Here is a 17,822-nt window from a genome sequence, read left to right on the forward strand (position 1 = left end):
CGCCGCCAGTCTCCTAAACTCCATTCTGCACCCCCATTGTCCAGAGAACATTCTAGGGTGCATTCCTTACTTCCAACCCAGCTAATACCTGCCGCTTTCTGCCTGGCACCACCTCCCAACTCTCCCGTGCACACAGGTGCCTCCTGATCTCTGAACCCCAGCTGCTCTGAGCTTCTTCCAGCTTCCAGAAGATCCCCAGCACCTACTGTTCCTTAGGCCTGAACCCCTCATCCTCATCCTCATCTTCTCCCAGCCAACTCCTACCCACCTTTCAGTGCCCAGCATAGAGCTCACCTCCCCCCCCCCCGAAACGTCTCCATGGCTACCAGAAAAAGGAAGGAAGTGACCCTGCCCTCTCCCCACATCCTTCTATTCCGAGTGAATTCTGCCATGCATCAGCTTTGCACTCCAGCCCCAGCATTCAGTCCAGACCTGCTGTTCACCTCCTGCCTGAGTCTCAGTCCCAAAAGCCAGCAGGGGAACCGCCCTGGCTCATCCCCACTTTAGACGACTCTAAACCACGTGCATTCGACCCAGAGTCACATGAGTTTCCCGCCACGCCCCACCCCGGTCACTGGCACAGAACCCCCTATCTCACACTCAGAAGACGCACCCCCCCAGGCTCCCTGCTGGCACGAGGATGCTCGGGTCCACACGATGGACTGTGGCCAGCCTCGTAGGACCTGCATCTGAGCTGTCTCTTCAGGGATCTTCAGGGGTCATGTACTGTCCCCTGCAGGGTCATCAGGGAGACTATGAGTGCTCTGACCATTTGATGTGTGGCAATAACACCTGAGGAAAAAAAGCTCACATGGGTGATTGGGGGAACAAATTGTCAGCAGCAGGCAATAATTCCTCAGGGGCCTGCCTCTCCTTCCCCACCCCCCATCTTCTCTCTGTTGTGGGAGCCAAGATTCTGACTTGCTTTTTAGCACAGCCAAGCATGAACAGAGTCTCCCGGAGGCAGTTTCCTCCACAAAGTCGTGCACTTGATTGAGCACAAACATTACAATGTGCAAGGACCCAGGTTCAAGCCCCCAGATCCCACTTGCAGGGGGAAAGCTTCACAAGTGATGAAGCAGGTCTGCAGGTATCTCTCTTTCTCTCTCCCTCTCTACCTCTCCCTTCCCTCTCATTTCTGGCTGTCTCTATCCAATAAATAAACAAAGTCAATGAAAATAAGTAAATAATTGAAATTTAAAAAAAAAATAATAAGTAAATAAATAGGCCATGTCTTCTTCTGGGTCGAGGCAGATTGTCTGCCTGCTTGAGGACCCCAGTTCCCCTCACTGGCCTGTCCGGGTTCTCGGCTGTGACCAGCCTGGTCGGGCTGCAGCATCACCTGGCCCCCCATCCCCACCTCCCACCCACGGGTGGGATGAAAGGATGGATGAATTGATGGATGGATGGATGGATGAGTGTTTGGATAAGTGGATGAATGGATGGATGGATGAGTAAATGGGTAAGTGGGTGGATGGATGGGTGGATGGATGGATGGATGGATGGATGAGTGGATAGATGGATGAATAAGTGAATGGATAGATAGATGGATGAAAGAATGGATGAGTGGATGAGTGGATGGGTGGATGGATGGATGGATGGATGGATGGGGAGATGGATAAGTGGATGGATGGATGCATGCATGCATGCATGAGTGGATGGATAAGTGGATGAATGGGTGGATGGATGGATGGATGAGTGGGTGGATGGATGCAAGAGTGGTGAATGGATGGATAATTGGATGAGTAGGTGAATAGAGTTAGATGGATGGATGGATGAGCAGATGAATGGATGATGGATGGATGGATGATGGATGGATAGATGGATGGATGGATGAGTGAATGGAATGGATAAGTGGGTGGATGGATGGATGGATGGATGGATGGATGGATGGATGGATGGATGGATGGATGAGTGGGTGGATAGATGCAAGAGTGGTGAATGGATGGATAAGTGGGTAGGTGGGCAACTGGGTAGGTGGATGGATGGGGAAAAGGATGGATAGATAAATGGATGGATAAGTGGATGGGTGGGTTGTTGCTGAGGAGTTATTCTGATGCAGTCTCCGCCCCCAGGTTTTACTACACCACGCGAAACCCTAGCATTGCCCCCTTCAACCAATCCTGGCCCTACACGTCACCCCTGGTTGTCACCCAATAAAAAGCCCCCTCACCCCCCCCCTCTCTGGGCTCTCAGCTCTCCCTCTCTGAGGTCTCGCTCCCTGCTCTCCCCCCGTGGTCGGCCATTGCCGGCTGGCTCCACGTGGTCTGAACCAAACCCCCCCATCCTATAATAAAGATTTGTGTACCCCTTTGCTCTGGACGTCCGCTCTCTTCTCCGCGGTGCAGCCCGACACCAGACCGCCACAACAACAGTGGATGAACTGGTGTACAGACAGGTGAGGGGAAAGGCCTCCTTCTGGGTATCCAGGCTGGAGAGGTGAGTCCTTTCCCAGTCATGGGCAGTGAGGCAGGCATGAAGATGCAGGATGGGTGGGTTCCTAGATTTTTTGCTACTTCTAGTCTGAATGCCAGCCCTCTCCACAGAGGGCTGTGATTAAACTTGGGGCACGAGATCCCCATCAGTTCAGAACTCCAGTTGACAGACAGGATTGTCAAGAAGGGAGGGAAAGGCTGCCCAGGACACAGACCTCGCCCCCCTCACAAGCAGGAGACTTTAATCTCTGGATTATGCACACAGCTATTTCTAGCCAGGTGAGGTCTGCCTGAAGCAGACAGGACTCAAATGCTGCAGAAACCTGCTTTGAATTTACAAAGCAGACAGACCTCCATGGGTGAGAAGGTGGTGGAGATGGGGGGGGGGGGGTGTCATCCCTTTCCAAGGAGAGAAGGTGGAGGAAACTCAAGGGAGGAATGGGGGGGGGTTAACCTACCTCCCACCCCAGAGACCCTCATGTGTCAGGTAGAGAGGTTTAGAAAGGGCATCCCACATGACATCACCTCCCCAGACAATAACTTGGATCCACCTGCATATCAGATTTCAGGCTCAGAGAAAAAAAAAAAAAAAAACTAGTATATAGCTACAGGCCCTTTAGAATATAACTAAAATATGCCTACTAGCTATCTACAAAATGGAGGACCCCTCCAACACTTCATCTGCACTATTCCAGCCTTCAGGTCCATGATTGGTCAACAATTTGTTTGGCTTTGTATGTTACCTCTCTTGTCAGCCACCAGGTTCCAGATGCCAGCATGATGCCAACCAGACTTCCCTGGACAGAGAACCCCACCAATGTGTCCTGGAGCTCAGCTTCCCCAGAGACCCACCCACCCCACTAGGGAAAGAGAGAGACAGGCTGGGAGTATGGACCGACCAGTCAACGCCCATGTTCAGCGGGGAAGCAATGACAGAAGCCAGACCTCCCACCTTCTGCATCCCACAATGACCCTGGGTCCATGCTCCCAGAGGGATAGAGAATGGGAAAGCTATCAGGGGAGGGGGTGGGATACGGAGTTCTGGTGGTGGGAACTGTGTGGAGTTGTACCCTCTCATCCTGTGGTTTTGTCAATGTCTCCTTTTTAAAATAAATAAAGAAAAGGAAAAAAGAAAGGGGCGTCCCAGCCTGGCCCCTGCTCCGGCTGCCTGTCCCCACCTTTGTCTTAGTTCTCATGGATGGGGACAATGACAGCTGCGGACTGCCGTTTCCTGCCTGTGCCACCAGGGCAGCATGGCAGCAAAGCTCTCAGCTGCTTCAGAGGCTGTTGCAAGGATTCAGATGCTCAAGAAGGTTGTAGACGCCAGAACACAATGGCCACCCCAGGACTGTCTGAACAAGGCCCTTCACCGAGTTCACAGCTCTGTCCTATCAGCATTCAGTTTTCTCTGTAAGGGAGAAGCAGCAGTAAGAGCCCTGGCCCCTGTGATTGTCACACACCTGGCTCCACACTGCTGCTCTCTCTGGGAGGGGAGGCCTGGCCTTAGTCCCCATCTGTGGTGGTGGGGGGGGGGGGGCTTCATGAGCAGGGAAGCAGAGCTGCAGGTGTCTCTCAGTCTCTCTCTTTCTCTATCTCAGCCTTTTCCTCTCAGTTTCTCTATCTGTGCAATACATACACACACACACACACAAATGGTACATTCAAAAGAGGTGCAGGGTGGAGGCATGCCTAGTTGAGCACACACATTATAGCAGGCAAGGATCAGGGTTCAAGCCCCCAGTCCCCACCTGCAAGGGGAAAGCTTCATGAGTGGTGAAGCAGGGCTGCAAGTGTCTCTCTGTCTCTCTCCCTTTCTATCTCCCCCTCCTCCCAGTATTTTTCTCTGCCCTATCAAGTAAAAAAGAGGGGGGAAAAAAAACTATCCGCCAGGTGGGTAGATTTATCATGCGGGTGCCAAACCGCAGCAATAACCCTGGCAGCAATAAAAGAGGGAGAGGGAGAGAGAGAGAGAAAAAGAGAGAGATAAAGAGAAAAAAGAGGAAGCGAAGTGCAAAGAGGGCCCAAAGGTGGGCCGCCCTCTGCCCCAGAACTGGCACTCCTTTCTCCTCTCCAACTCTGGGAATGGAGTCTGACTCGGAGCAAGGACTCTTCCCCGGGGACAGTTTGCCAGGGGCCCCCAGCACGCATAGCCATATACTGAGGGGCAGACTGAACTTTCCCTCCAGATGTGTGGTCCTGGGCCGGCAGCTTCAGCCTGGGGGGGGGGATTCAATGTGACCCCCAGGATGGGCAGAGAATACACATCTCCCCGGGCTGCCTGAGGCCTTGGCGCAGGACAGGGGCTGTGAGAGGGCCAGGATGGGTGGCAGTCCCTCCTTCTTCCCTGTCCCCAGGTCCCCTGCACCCTCTCCATCTCTCTCCCCCTCCTGGCTCTTTGCAGGGCAGGAGCTGGAAGAAACAAGAAGCCCATCTTGGAGGTGAGCCTCGGGCCAGCGCAAGGCCTCTGGAGCCAAACACAACATCAAATGATTAAAAATGTGAACTGTAAACAGCAGCCTGGAGGCCAGAACACAGTGGACACCAGACCACAGCCCAGCTGCCCTGAGGCCACGCCACCAAGGCTGGGGGGTGGGGGGGATGGCTCCTGGGACTGGGCTCCGACTGGTGTGCTTTCCCTGACTGGATCAAAGCCCTGTCCTCCTCCTGCCCTGGAGCCTGGGCAGCCGCCATGTCTGAGCCAGAAGGCAGGAGGCCCACCTGTGTCCTGCCCATGACCCTGAGGACAAGGCAGTTTCTGGACTTCAGGAAACCACATGGAGCTATGCATGCTGGGAACAACAGGAACCCCCAGTACCAGCTGGGGGTGTCTGAGCCACTCACTCCACCTCTCTGAACCCCAGAATCCACAGCTTAAAAAAAAAAGACTTGGGAGCTGGATGATGGTGTGCCCAGTAGAGTGCACATGTTACAGTGCACAAGGGCCTGGGTTCAAGCCGCTGGTCCCACCTGCAGGGGAAAAGCTTCATGAGCAGTGAAGCAGGGCTGCAGGTGTCTCTCTGTCTCTCTCTTCTCTCTCCCTCTTCCCTCTCTGTCTCTCTCTCTCTAATAAATACATAAATAAATAAGTAAATGAAATAGGGGGGGAAAGGAGTACATTTTTTTAAAAAAAAAAAGTAGGGAGTCGGGCGGTAGCGCAGCGGGTTAAGCGCATGTGGCGCAAAGCACCAGAACCAGAGTAAGGATCCCGGTTCGAGCCCCCAGCTCTCCACCTGCAGGGGAGTCGCTTAACAGGTGAAGCAGGTCTGCAGGTGTCTGTCTTTCTCTCGCCCTCTCTGTCTTCCCCTCCTCTCTCCATTTCTCTCTGTCCTGTCCAACAACAGCAATAGCAGTAACAACAACAATAATAACTACAACAATAAGACAACAAGGGCAACAAAAGGGAATAAATAAATATTTTTAAAAAGTAAATATAAAAAAAAGAAAAGGACTTGGGGGCTAGGTAGAGGCACACTTTGTTGAGCTCACATGTTAACAATATACAAGGACCCAGGTTCAAGCCCCCTGGTACCCACTTGCAGAAAAAAGTCCCACAAGCAGAGGAGCAGGACTGCAGGTGTCTCTCTGTCTCTCTTCCTCTTTATCTTTCCCTCCCCCTCAATTTCTCTCTGTATCTACTCAATAAATTAAAAATATTAAATAAACAAATCAAGCTACTTTTAAAAGATTAAAAAGAAAGGAGAAGGACTTGAACACCCCCCCCCCCAGATGACAGGACACTTTCTCAGAGTTGAAGGGGGAAGGACAGAGCCTCGGCAGACACCTGGGTCAGCCCCCATGCTGGACAAGACTGGGGGGTGGACACCCAGGCCCATGGCAACCAAGCCATATGAATCAGCACCCAAAGGTACAGGGGGAAAGGAGGGGGCTTTGGAGCCAAGCAGCTGAACTTGAACCCCAAGTCTGGCATGTCGTAATTGCCACTGCCCTGCTGGGTACCAGGGTCCACAGCCCACACAGAGGGGCCACCAAGCTGGCTGTCCACTGCGACTCCCTCAAGGCATCCTCGAGATGACCGCTGAGGACCCATACTGTGGCTCTGGGCCCTGGGACTGTTGTGTAGAGTCAATGAGGTGTCAAAGGACAGTGACCCCGTTCCCCCCATTTCTAGAATCTTCCAGAAAGTTCTGGAAGAATCTCCTACTTCCCTTCTCCCTCTTTCCTCTCTTTCTCTCTGGGTTCCTTCCATTTCTTGCTTCTTTCCTTTCTCCCTTCCTCCTCCCTCCCGCCTCCCTCCCATGGAGACGTGACTCAGCTGCTGGTCCTGTGGGGATAATTACAGGAGGATAGGAGGCAAGGGTCCAGCCCCCTTCCCCAGCAGGTGCCAAGCCCTTCTTGGCAGGTGCACACCTGGGGGGGAGGCCGCGTGGGTGGTCACCCGGGGAGTGAGGGAGAACTGAGACAAACACTCCAGTTACCTCCTCAAGGCCAGCCGGCAGCTCTGGCTTGGAGGCCTCCCCTGTGCTCTGAGGGTTTCTGGACCTTGGATCTGAGAGAACTCACTCTCAGCACCCTGCTCCAGTTCCCAGGACCCAGAGAAGGTGCTGTCACACCACTGGGTCCCCAAAGTCACGCCAAGATGGCAACCCACAGAGACAGGACTGAAAGCCAAGCGGAGGAGACAGAGCCTGCTAGCCTCCCCCCACCTCCCCTCAGCTCTGTGCTGGTGCAGTTGTGCTGGGCATGTGACATAGTTGTTCTCACTGCCATCAGGAAGATGGGGCTGCTTTTCGTGTTTCTGGAAGGTGGCTGAGCCTCTGCCAGCTCCCACTCACTCCCCCAGCAGACGGGGTTCCAGCCCTTCTCCCTGGAACCCAGGCGTCCTGGGTCGTGGCTGGGCCTCCCTCCTGGGCCTTGTGCTCCAGCCCCAGCTCAGCACAGTGGCCTTGGCTCCCAAGTAGCTGTGTGTCACCCCTTGGCAGCGAGGAGCAGAGGGAGCAAGGGTAGTGTGAGCCCTCCGGGGAGCCTGGGAGCTGCCAACTCAGGCTGTGGCCACATGGCCTCTGCCTGTCACCCTGGATGAGGTCCACATTGAAGCAGCATCTCTGGGGAAGGAGGGGGTTTAAAAACTGAACAAGTGGGGGGGCTAGGTGGTAGCACAGTAGGTTAAGTGCACGTGGCGCAAAGTGCAAAGACCAGTGTAAGATCCTGGTTCGAGCCCCAGGCTCCCCACCTGCAGGGGAGTCCCTTCACAGGCGGTGAAGCAGGTCTGCGGGTGTCTGTCTTGCTCTCCCCCTCTCTGTCTTCCCCTCCTCTCTCCATTTCTCTCTGTCCTATCCAACAACGACGACAACAATAATAACTACAACAATAAAAAAAAATAAAAACAAGGACGACAACAACAAAAACTGAACAAGTTTGTATCTGGAAGGTCTCCTAGCGTTAAACAAGGCCACAAAACGGGGATCTGGTTGTCCCACTTTGAATCAGAAAAATTATGTTCCATGTTCCATGCTTTGGAAAGTGTTTTGTTCAGGGGCTAGGTGGTGGTGCACCTGGTTGAGCACACGTTATCATGCTCAAGTCCCCGCTCCCCACCTGCATGGGGGAAGCTTCACAGATGGTGAAGCAGAGCTGCAGCTGTCTCTCTGTCTCTGTCTCCCCACTTCTCTCAACTTCTGGCTGTCCCTATCAAATAAATAAAGATAATAACATAAATAAACATTTTAAATAATCCTTTTAAAAAATAAATAATAGTGGTCTGGGAGGTGTCACAGCGGATAAAGCATTGGATTCTCAAGCAGGAGATCCCAAGTTCAGTCCCCGGCAGCACATGTGCCAGAGTGATGCCTGGTTCTTTCTCTCTCTCTCCTCCTATCCCTCTCATTAATAAATAAATAAATAATAAGTAAGTAAGTAAGAAAGTGTGTGTGTGTGAGAGAGAGAGAGAGAGAGAGAGAGATCAGAGCACTGCTCAGCCCTGGCTGGTGGTGGTATTGTAAAACAAGGGTGATGGCGGGACACCGGGGGCTGTGAGTGACTACAGCCTCTTACATGGGCAACGCAGGGCAGCAGGGAAATGACCGCTGAGGAGAACACACGTGGTGGCCTGTGCACGGTGGCCCTGGCCACCTCCCCCCAGTCTCACACTTAACTCCACAGCTGGGGTCCCCTCGGGCCAGGACCGAGCCACTGGGAATGTAGCTCTGTTCCCTGCGGCCTGGGAGAGTCCTTCCATGTCCCACTGCCACATGGAAGGGGACAGTGACTCTGGGCTCCCTTGGGTGCTAAGGGCACCAGAGATGGGGCAGGCATGGGGGGGGGGTGCTGTGTCATTATGGTTGGGGGGCAGTGGGAGCCCTCTAGTGGTGGGGCCCCAGGTATTGGGGTACCTCTGGCCTAGGCCTGGGTCTGAGTGAGTAATTGGGGACAGTGGGGCCTTCTTGGGACTGGGGGCCAGAGGTTCACAGCTGAGCCCATTAGGGAATCTGCAGGCATATTTGACCTCCCCATCCTGAGTGGGGGGTTGAGGGGGCTGCTTTCACTGCTGGGTACATCCACACCCCACCCCCCTCCAGGCAGTGGCACACCAGGTTAAGTGCACATAGTACAAAATGCAAGGATCCCAGTTCAAGCCCCCGGCTCCCCGCCTGCAGGGAGGTCACTTCACAAGCAATGAAGCAGGGCTGCAGGTGTCAGTCTTTCTCTCCTCCTCTCTTTTCTTATTTATTTATTTATTTTTTCTTTTTTGTCTCCAGGGTTATAGGTGGGGCTCAATGCTTACACCACAAATCCACTGCTTCTGGTGGCCATCTTTATTCCATTGTTGTTATTGCTGTCGTCGTTGTTGGATAAGACAGAGAAATGGAGAGAGGAGGGGAAGACAGAGAGGGAGAGAAAGACAGACACCTGCAGACCTGCTTCACCACCTGTGAAGCGATTCCCCTGCAGGTGGGGAGCCGAGGGCTCGAACCGGGATCCTTGTGCTTCACACTATGTGCACCTAAGCCCCTGTGCTACCACCTGACCCCTTTCCCTCTCTCTGTCTTCCCCTCCCCTCTCAATTTCTCTCTGTCCTGTCAAAAAAAAAAAAGAACTGAGAGGTGAAGTGAGACAGAAAGGGAGAGAGACAGAGACATCATGAAGCAGCCTCCCTGTAAGTGGGGAGTGGGGGGCTCGAACCTGGGTCCTTGTGCATGGTGACATGTACGCTCAACTGGGTGTGCCACCACCGTGCCCCTGAAACAAGTCTCTTAAAAAAAGAGCTAGGGAGTCGGGCGGTAGCGCAGTGGGTTAAGCGCAGGTGGCACAAAGCGCAACAACTGGTGCAAGGATCCTGGTTCGAGCCCCCGGTTCCTCACCTGCAGGGAGTCACTTCACAGGCGGTGAAGCAGGTCTGCAGGTGTCTGTCTTTCTCTACTCCCCTCTGTCTTCCCCTCCTCTCTCCATTTCTCTCTGTCCTATCCAACAACGACAACATCAACAACAACAACAACTACAACAATAAGAAAACAAGGGCAACAAAAGGAAATAAATAAATAAATATTTTTTAAATCTTAAAAAAATAAATAAATTCTTTCTCTCAGATGCCAGGATGGTGGGAAACAGCTGAGCATAATGCTGGAAGCAGGAAGGGGGCCTGGGAGGTGGGTATCCCTCTCTTTTAAAAAAATTTTATTAGCAATTGAATAATGAGTTACAAGATTATAAGAAAATAAGGATATAACTCCATACCATCAATGTTATGTGCTCTGCCCCCACTGGTAACTGTCATAGTTCTTCCAAGGTCAGAGCCAGGTGGTGGTGCACCTGGTTAAGTGCACACATCACAGTGCACAAAGACCGGGTTCAAGCTCCCAGTCCCCACCTGCAGGAGGGAAGCTTCACAAGTGGTGAAGCAGAGCTGCAGGTGTCTCTCTGTCTCTCTTCCTCTCTATCTCCCCCTCCCCTCTCAATTTCTGGCTGTCTCTATCCCATAAATAAAGATAATAAAAAACAGTTCTCCCAAGGTCATAGTTATGGGCTGACTATATATATACTTTTTTCAAGTTCATGTGTTTCAGTTCTCTCTTTTTTAAAATGTCATATTTTCTTTTTTTTTTCTTTCTTTCTTTCAAATTTTTTCATTATCTTTATTTATTCATTGGATAGAGACAGCCAGAAATTGAGAGGGCAGGAGGAGATAGAAAGGGACAGAGAGACACCTGCAGCCCTGATCACCACTCCCCAAAATTTCCCAGATTGGGACTGAGGGCACGAACCCTGGTCTTTGCACATTGTGACGTGCGCTCAACTAGGTGCACCACCACCCGACCCCGTTTCAATTCTCTATGTTCCAATTAAGACTGAAATCAAACCACACTTGTCCTTCCCTTTTCCTCTTCCCTCTCAGAGAAGCCAAACAGTACCTGACTTTCTCAGGTGTTCCCAAAAATCTCTTCCCTCCCAGTGACGGGTCAAAAACAAAGGTTCCTAGTCACAAAAGTTCCAGGTCCTGGTAGAATTACAGTTCAGAGCCCTTTGGTCATCTTCCCCTAACATTTCCCCTTCTGGGAGTATGGACCAAAATTTCGGGTTGTAGAAGGAAGTAGTTGCGGCTTCTGTAATTGCTTCTCTGCTGGACATGGACATTGGCTAGTTGATCCAGATTCCCCCCCCCCCCGCCTGCCTATATCTCTCCCTAGAAAGGTATAGGGGTTCCCTTTTCTTCATGGGCTCCCCAAGGACCAGGCCTGGCTCTGATAACAGGGCTCTAGGGGAAAGGGGGGTGGTTGTGACCCTGTCTCCACCCCACAGGACTTTTAACCAAGGTGGGGGCAGGGTTCTCTGCAGAGAATTGTGGGTCTTTTGTCTCAATTTAGCATCCGGAGATATTGAAGGCCCAGGGTTACTAGCTCACACCCAGAGCCCCAGGGGGAAGCCAGCTTGCTTGGCCAAGAAGTTGCAGGACAAAGGTGATATACAAGGCCATGTCCCATCCTCCCCACCCCCCACCCCCAGGGACCTGGGCTCAGTGGCAACGTAGATCAGTCTTGGTGTGAATTGGCAACATAGCTCAGTCTTGGTGTGAATTATATGATGTTGTGTGGCTGCTTCCGGCTATGTACCCCAAGAACAGAGAGACATTGAATTGAAGAGGTGTGTGTGTGTGTGTGTGTGTTATGTGTGTGTATATGTGTGTGTTGTGTGTGTTATGTGTGTATATGTGTGTATTGTGTGTGTTATGTGTGTGTTATGTGTGTATATGTGTGTTGTGTGTGTTATGTGTGTATATGTGTGTTGTGTGTGTTATGTGTGTATATGTGTGTGTTGTGTGTGTATGTGTGTGTTATGTGTGTATATGTGTGTGTTGTGTGTGTATGTGTGTGTTATGTGTGTATATGTGTGTGTTGTGTGTGTTATGTGTGTATATGTGTGTTTTATGTGTGTGTATATGTGTGTGGTGTGTGGTGTGTGTGTGTGTGTGTGTGTGTGTGTGTGTGTTTGCATCCAGTGTCCATCAAAGCACTGGTCCCAGTAGCCAAGACTTAGAAATCATCCTGGGGCACACACATCGATAACTAGAGAAAAAAAGTGGCTGGCATATTGTAAAATGCTACTTGACCATGGAGATAGGACTGTGGGCCTGGAGGGGTTGCACTCCACACAGTTGTAAGGCAGAGAAAGACAAACACCCAGGGGTTTTGTTCACGGGTGAAGGAAGGAGCAGAAGGGATGGACAGCAGATTGAGGAGCTGGGAGACAGCTCACTCAGGGCTGTGACTTTGCCGTGCTCTGGGCCTGGACTCAAACCCCAGCACAACGTGGGAGCACCAAGCACACCGACAGGAAGCTCCAGGAGCAGTGTCTCTCCTTCTCCCTCTGGTGTACATTCTGTCTATCCATCTGTCTGTCTGTCTGTCTATCTATCTATCTATCTGAAATTAAGTCAGAGGAGAGCAGTGGAATTGTGCAGACATAAGGCCATGGAGGCAATGAAAAGGTGCATAATAGTGGGTCCAGGGTGGAGGGGACGGCATAAATCAGGCCGTACGGCTGTGCGCAACAGATGGAAAACAAACTTTCGACAGCAGCCACAATAGAAATGGAACTGGGGGCGGGGGGTGCGCCTGGTGGAACACACGTGTTACCATGCACAAGGGCTCAAGCCTCCAGTCCCCACCTGCAGAGAGGAAGCTCAAAGAGAGCTAAAGCAGGTCTCCAGGGGTCTCTCTTCCTCTCTCCCTCTCTGTCTCCCTCTCCCCTCTAGGTTTCTCTGTCCTCGCTAATAAAAAAAAAAAAATTTTTTTAAAGGAAAAATGGCTGCAGGGAGCAGTGGATGTTCTGTGTAGGCACCAAGCCCCAGTGATAACCCTGGTGATAATTAAAAAAAAAGGGGGGGAGTCGAGCGGTAGCACAGCGCACAGCGGGTTAAGCACAGGTGGTGCAAAGCACAAGGACCTGCGTAAGGATCCTGGTTCGAGCCCCCCCCCCCCTCCGCAGGGAGTCGCTTCACAGGCGGTGAAGCAGGTCTGCAGGTGTCTGTCTTTCTCTCCCCCTCTCTGTCTTCCCCTCCTCTCTCCGTTTCTCTCTTTCCTATCCAACAACAACGACATCAGTAACAACAACAATAATAACTACAACAATAAAACAAGGGCAACAAAATGGAATAAATAAATATTTTTAAAAATTTAAAAAAGAGGGAGTCGGGATGTAGCGCAGCGGGTTAAGCGCAGGTGGCGCAAAGCACAAGGACCGGCATAAGGAACCCGGTTCGAACCCCGGCTCCCCACCTGCAGGGGAGTCGCTTCACAGGCAGTGAAGCAGGTCTGCAGGTGTCTGTCTTTCTCTCCCCCTCTCTGTCTTCCCCTCCTCGCTCCATATCTCTCTGTCCTATCCAACAACGACGACATCAACAACAACAATAATAACTACAACAATAAAACAAGGGCAACAAAATGGAATAAATAAATATTTTTAAAAATTTAACAAAGAGGGAGAGAGAGAAAGGAAGAGGAGAGAGGGAGGAAAAAGAACCAGGGAAAGTGCAGACACAGAGGGGAGCCCCCACCCCTCCAAGGCCACTGGGGCTCAAGATCCCAGCAAGGATGGATGACCAGGCTTTGGGGAGACAGGAGGGTCTGTAGGGAGGCTGGAAAGAGGGACAGAAGAGGAGGCTGGAGAGGAGGTTGTGAGCTGGCTAAGAGGGGGTACACAGCTGCAGGGCGGGGGCCTGAGGACCAGCAGGGCAGGGAGACAGATGGGGGAGGCAGGAGAGAATCACCACCAGTCCCCGTGGGTGGTGGAGGGTGGGCGCTCAGGCTGGGCGACCTGGCCGGAGTGGGAGAGAGCAGCCGGGGCTGGTATCTGGCGTCTGGCGTCCGTGTAGCTCCAGACCCTGGTGGGTCTGGACCCAGCCCCAGCCTCCCAGTCAAGTTCCCAGCCCCTCCCCACCCGGCCTCCCCCACCCCCACGCCCGCCACGCCATGCAACTGGGGGGTAATCTTGAGGTGTGGACACCATGGTCTCATCCAGGGCCCTGTGTCAGGGATGTGCCGGCCGCAGCCCATCAGAACGTGGAAATTCTGACCCGGAAGATTCAGGCACAGCAATGTGGAGGCCATTCCCTCACCCTGTGTTCCCCAGACCCTCCCCCGGGGGCCCTCTGGCCGGCACCCACCCAGTTCCCCAACGAGGTTAATTAATATGATGAACCCTGGCAGATGGAGGGATGCCTCTGATTTGCTGACAGTTGATATGAATGGGGGGGATCCCGGCGTGTGAGCCACACACACATGCACACATGCCCCCTCAGGCATGCACATACATGAGCACACGCATGCACACGCCAGAAATAGCTTGCAACTGGGTTTGCCACTGAGTGGCTGGGCCTCTGGGGACACGGTGCGATACGGGTGCTGGTCCCTGAGCTTTGGTGCTCCCAGAAGCCCGCTTCTCACACCGCCTCTCCCCACAACACCCACCTATCACTCGGCACCCACCTGCCCTGCTCCCCACGAAGGAAGGGGAAGGGGAAGGGAGTGAGTTCCTGCCCACTGAGGCCCTACCCACTCCTGAGAGCTCTAGCTCCCAGTCAGAGCTCTGGGGAGTGAGAGGCCAGACCCCAGTTGAGGGATTAAAGCAGAAGGGAGGAGGGGGCCGGGCGGTGGCGCACCTGGTTACGCGCACATAGTTTGAAGCGCAAGGACCAGCACAAGGATCCCGGTTGGAGCCCCCCAGCTCCCCACCTGCAGGGGGTTTGCTTCACAAGCGGTGAAGCAGGTCTGCGGTGTCTATCTCCCTTTCTATCTCCCACTCCTTTCTCAATTTCTCTCTGTCTTATCCAGTAAAATGAGGAAAATGGCTGCCAGGAGCAGTGGATTCGTAGCGCTGGCACCAAGCACAAGCAATAAGCCTAGAGGCAAACAAAGTAAAATAAAATTAAAATTAAATAAAATAGGGAGTCGGGCGGTAGTACAGCGGGTTAAGTGCAGGTGGCGCAAAGCACAAAGACCAACATAAGGATCCTGGTTCGAGCCCCCGGCTCCCCACCTGCAGGGGAGTCACTTCACAGGTGGTGAAGCAGGTCTGCAGGTGTCTGTCTTTCTCTCCCCTTCTCTGTCTTCCCCTCCTCTCTCCATTTCTCTCTGTCCTATCCAACAACAATGATGACATCAATAATAACTACAACAATGAAACAAGGACAACAAAAGGGAATAGATAAATATAAAAATAAAATAAATTAAGTAAATAAAATAAAACAAAATGAGGAGGTTCAGGAAGAGGTAAAGGGCAGGAGGCCAAATGACAGTTCAGCCCTCAGAGCACATGCCCTCCATGCAAGACGATCCAGCAGTGGGGCAGTGCTGTGTGCTCACCCCCTCTCTCTCTTCCCCCCCCATCTGGAAGCAAGAAAAAGAGAGAGAATGAGGAAGAAGAAAAAGAGAGGGGGAGAAATGGAAGGAAAGGGAAGGCTGAATCCCCCAGAAGCAGGAGAATCACAAAAGCTCAAGAAGGAACAAAAGTGGGAGTATGGACCGACCTGTCAACATGTTCATTGGGGAAGCAATGACAGAAGCCAGACCTTCCACCTTCTGCAACCCTCAATGCCCCTGGGTCCATGCTCCCAGAGGGATAGAGAATAGGAAAGCTGTCAGGGGAGGGGATGGGATATGGAGTTCTGGTGGTGGGAACTGTGTGGAGTTGTACCCCTCTTAGCCTATGGTTTTGTCAGTGTTTCCTTTTTATAAATGAAATTTTCTAAAAAAAAATCCACATAGGGTAAAAAAAAAAAAAAAAAAGGAAGGGAATCGAGCGGTAGTGCAGCAGGTTAAGCACATATGGCACAAAGCACGTGGACCAGCGAAAGGATCCCGGTTCGAGCCCCCGGCTCCCCACCTGCAGGGGGGTCACCTCACAGGCGGTGAAGCAGGTCTGCAGGTGTCTGTCTTTCTCTCCCCCTCTCTGTCTTCCCCTTCTCTCTCCATTTCTTTCTGTCCTATCCAACACAGCGACATCAATAACAACAGCAATAATAACTACAGCAATAAAGCAAGAGAAACAGAAAGGAATAAATAAATAAATTTTTTTTTCAAAAGTAAGAAAGAAATGTGGCATAGGATCAAAAATGGCCAACAGAGCACAAGAGACTCTCTCCTGCCGTCTCTGTTAGTACTTGTGGGTGTCGGGAAGACAGAAGCAGGGCCTCGTCCCAGCCTGCACGGTGCTGCCCTCCCCTCTGCTGCTGGGCACCTTCCGCTCTGCTCAGTTTGCCCTACAAGCACCACCCTGGGGCCCCCTAGCTTAATCTGCCTCTCGCCCCCTATCACCAACACAGGGTCTCTCCTTCCAGATCCATCTTACAAGGCTGCTATCTGTCTCTGTGCTGGGCTGTGAGATCTCTTCGGGACACCCCAGAGCTGTTGTTAAAATTCCGGATGGCTCCAGCTGGCCCGGCTAGCTCAGTCGGTAGAGCATGAGACTCTTAATCTCAGGGTCATGGGTTCGAGCCCCACGTTGGGCGCCAGATGTTGTTGAGGTGGTCTGGTGTCGGGCTGCACGGCGGAGAAGAGAGCGGACGTCCAGAGCAAAGGGGTACACAAATCTTTATTATAGGATGGGGGGGGGTTGGTACATATAGACCACGTGGAGCCAGCCAGCAATGGCCGACCACGGGGGGAGAGCAGGGATCGAGACCTCAGAGAGGGAGAGCTGAGAGCCCAGAGAGAGAGGGGGGGGTGAGGGGGCCTTTTATTGGGCGACAACCAGGGGTGACGTGTAGGGCCAGGATTGGTTGAAGGGGGCAATGCTAGGGTTTCGCGCGGCGTAGTAAAACCTGGGGGCGGAGACTGCATCAGAATAACTCCTCAGCAACACAGAGCTGTGTACCTGGGGCCACGAGGAGGAAGGGGAGGGGTAGGCAGAGGTGGACAGTGAGGGCACGGAAGAAAGCTGGCCTTCCTGCCCGCTGCCCAGAGGGCTTATCTCTGAGACGGACGGGTCTATTGTTCCCTTAAAGCAACCCTGTACCTCAGTTGTGGGGAGCAGAATAGGAAGGTGGGGAACTGCTTGAGTTCAGACCTGCCCCCACACCCCCACCCCAAGCCACGCTAATGCTAATGGCCCCCTGGCTGAGGGCAGAGGTCACTCCCAGCTGAGAAATGGGTGGCAAAAGGAGGCCTTGACTCCTGAATTAGCTAGTTGCTCCCTTTCCTGAGGCTGAGCCTTGACTAATAGAGAAAGGTATCTCAGGCCTCCCAGAGACTCTCCGGTTCCACTCTGGAAGTTGGGGGGCACTGGGAGTGTCAGCCTAGCCACTTGGGGTGTTGCCCTGCCCTCAGGAGAAGCAGGGCCTTAGCGCCCCACTGGACTCAGCAGCAGAGCACAGGCCATGCTCACCTGCTCCCAGGTTCCCCTCCTGGCACCAGAGCCAAATGGTGCCCTGGTCTCGTCTCCCTCTCCCTCTCTCCTTCTCCCCCTCTCTCCTCTCCCTCTCTCCTTCTCTCTCTCTCTCTCTCTCTCTCTCTCTCTCTCACACACACACACACACACACACACGTAAATCTTTAGCAGAGATAAAAGATGACTACCAGATGGATTCACTTGTATGTGGTACCTACAGAACTGACATGAAGAAAGGAAGGAAGGAAGGAAGGAAGGAAGAGAGAGAGAGAGAGAGAGAGAGAAAGAAAGAAAGAAAGAAAGAAAGAAAGAAAGAAAGAAAGAAAGAGTGAGTGAGTGGAAGAGTGAGGGTCGGACAGTAGCGCAGAGGGTTAAGCACACATGGCGCGAAGTGCAAAGACGGGCGTGAGGATCCCGGTTCGAGCCCCCGGCTCCCCACCTGCAGAGGAGTCGCCTCACAAGCGGTGAAGCAGGTCTGCAGGTGTCTGTCTTTCTCTCCCCCTCTGTCTTCCCCTCCTCTCTCCATGTCTCTCTGTCCTATCCAACAAG

The 17,822-nt window shown here is 52.6% G+C and overlaps 1 non-coding gene across 1 annotated transcript; it reads left to right on the forward strand.

Annotated features, from left to right (window-relative positions):
- Positions 1-16,322: 16,322 nt before the first annotated feature.
- Positions 16,323-16,395, forward strand: TRNAK-CUU (transfer RNA lysine (anticodon CUU)). The gene has a single exon. It is a non-coding gene; the product is annotated as a tRNA-Lys (tRNA).
- Positions 16,396-17,822: the final 1,427 nt, after the last annotated feature.

Source organism: Erinaceus europaeus, unplaced genomic scaffold, assembly GCF_950295315.1.
Source record: "Erinaceus europaeus unplaced genomic scaffold, mEriEur2.1 scaffold_664, whole genome shotgun sequence".
Classification (NCBI taxonomy): Eukaryota; Metazoa; Chordata; class Mammalia; order Eulipotyphla; family Erinaceidae; genus Erinaceus; species Erinaceus europaeus.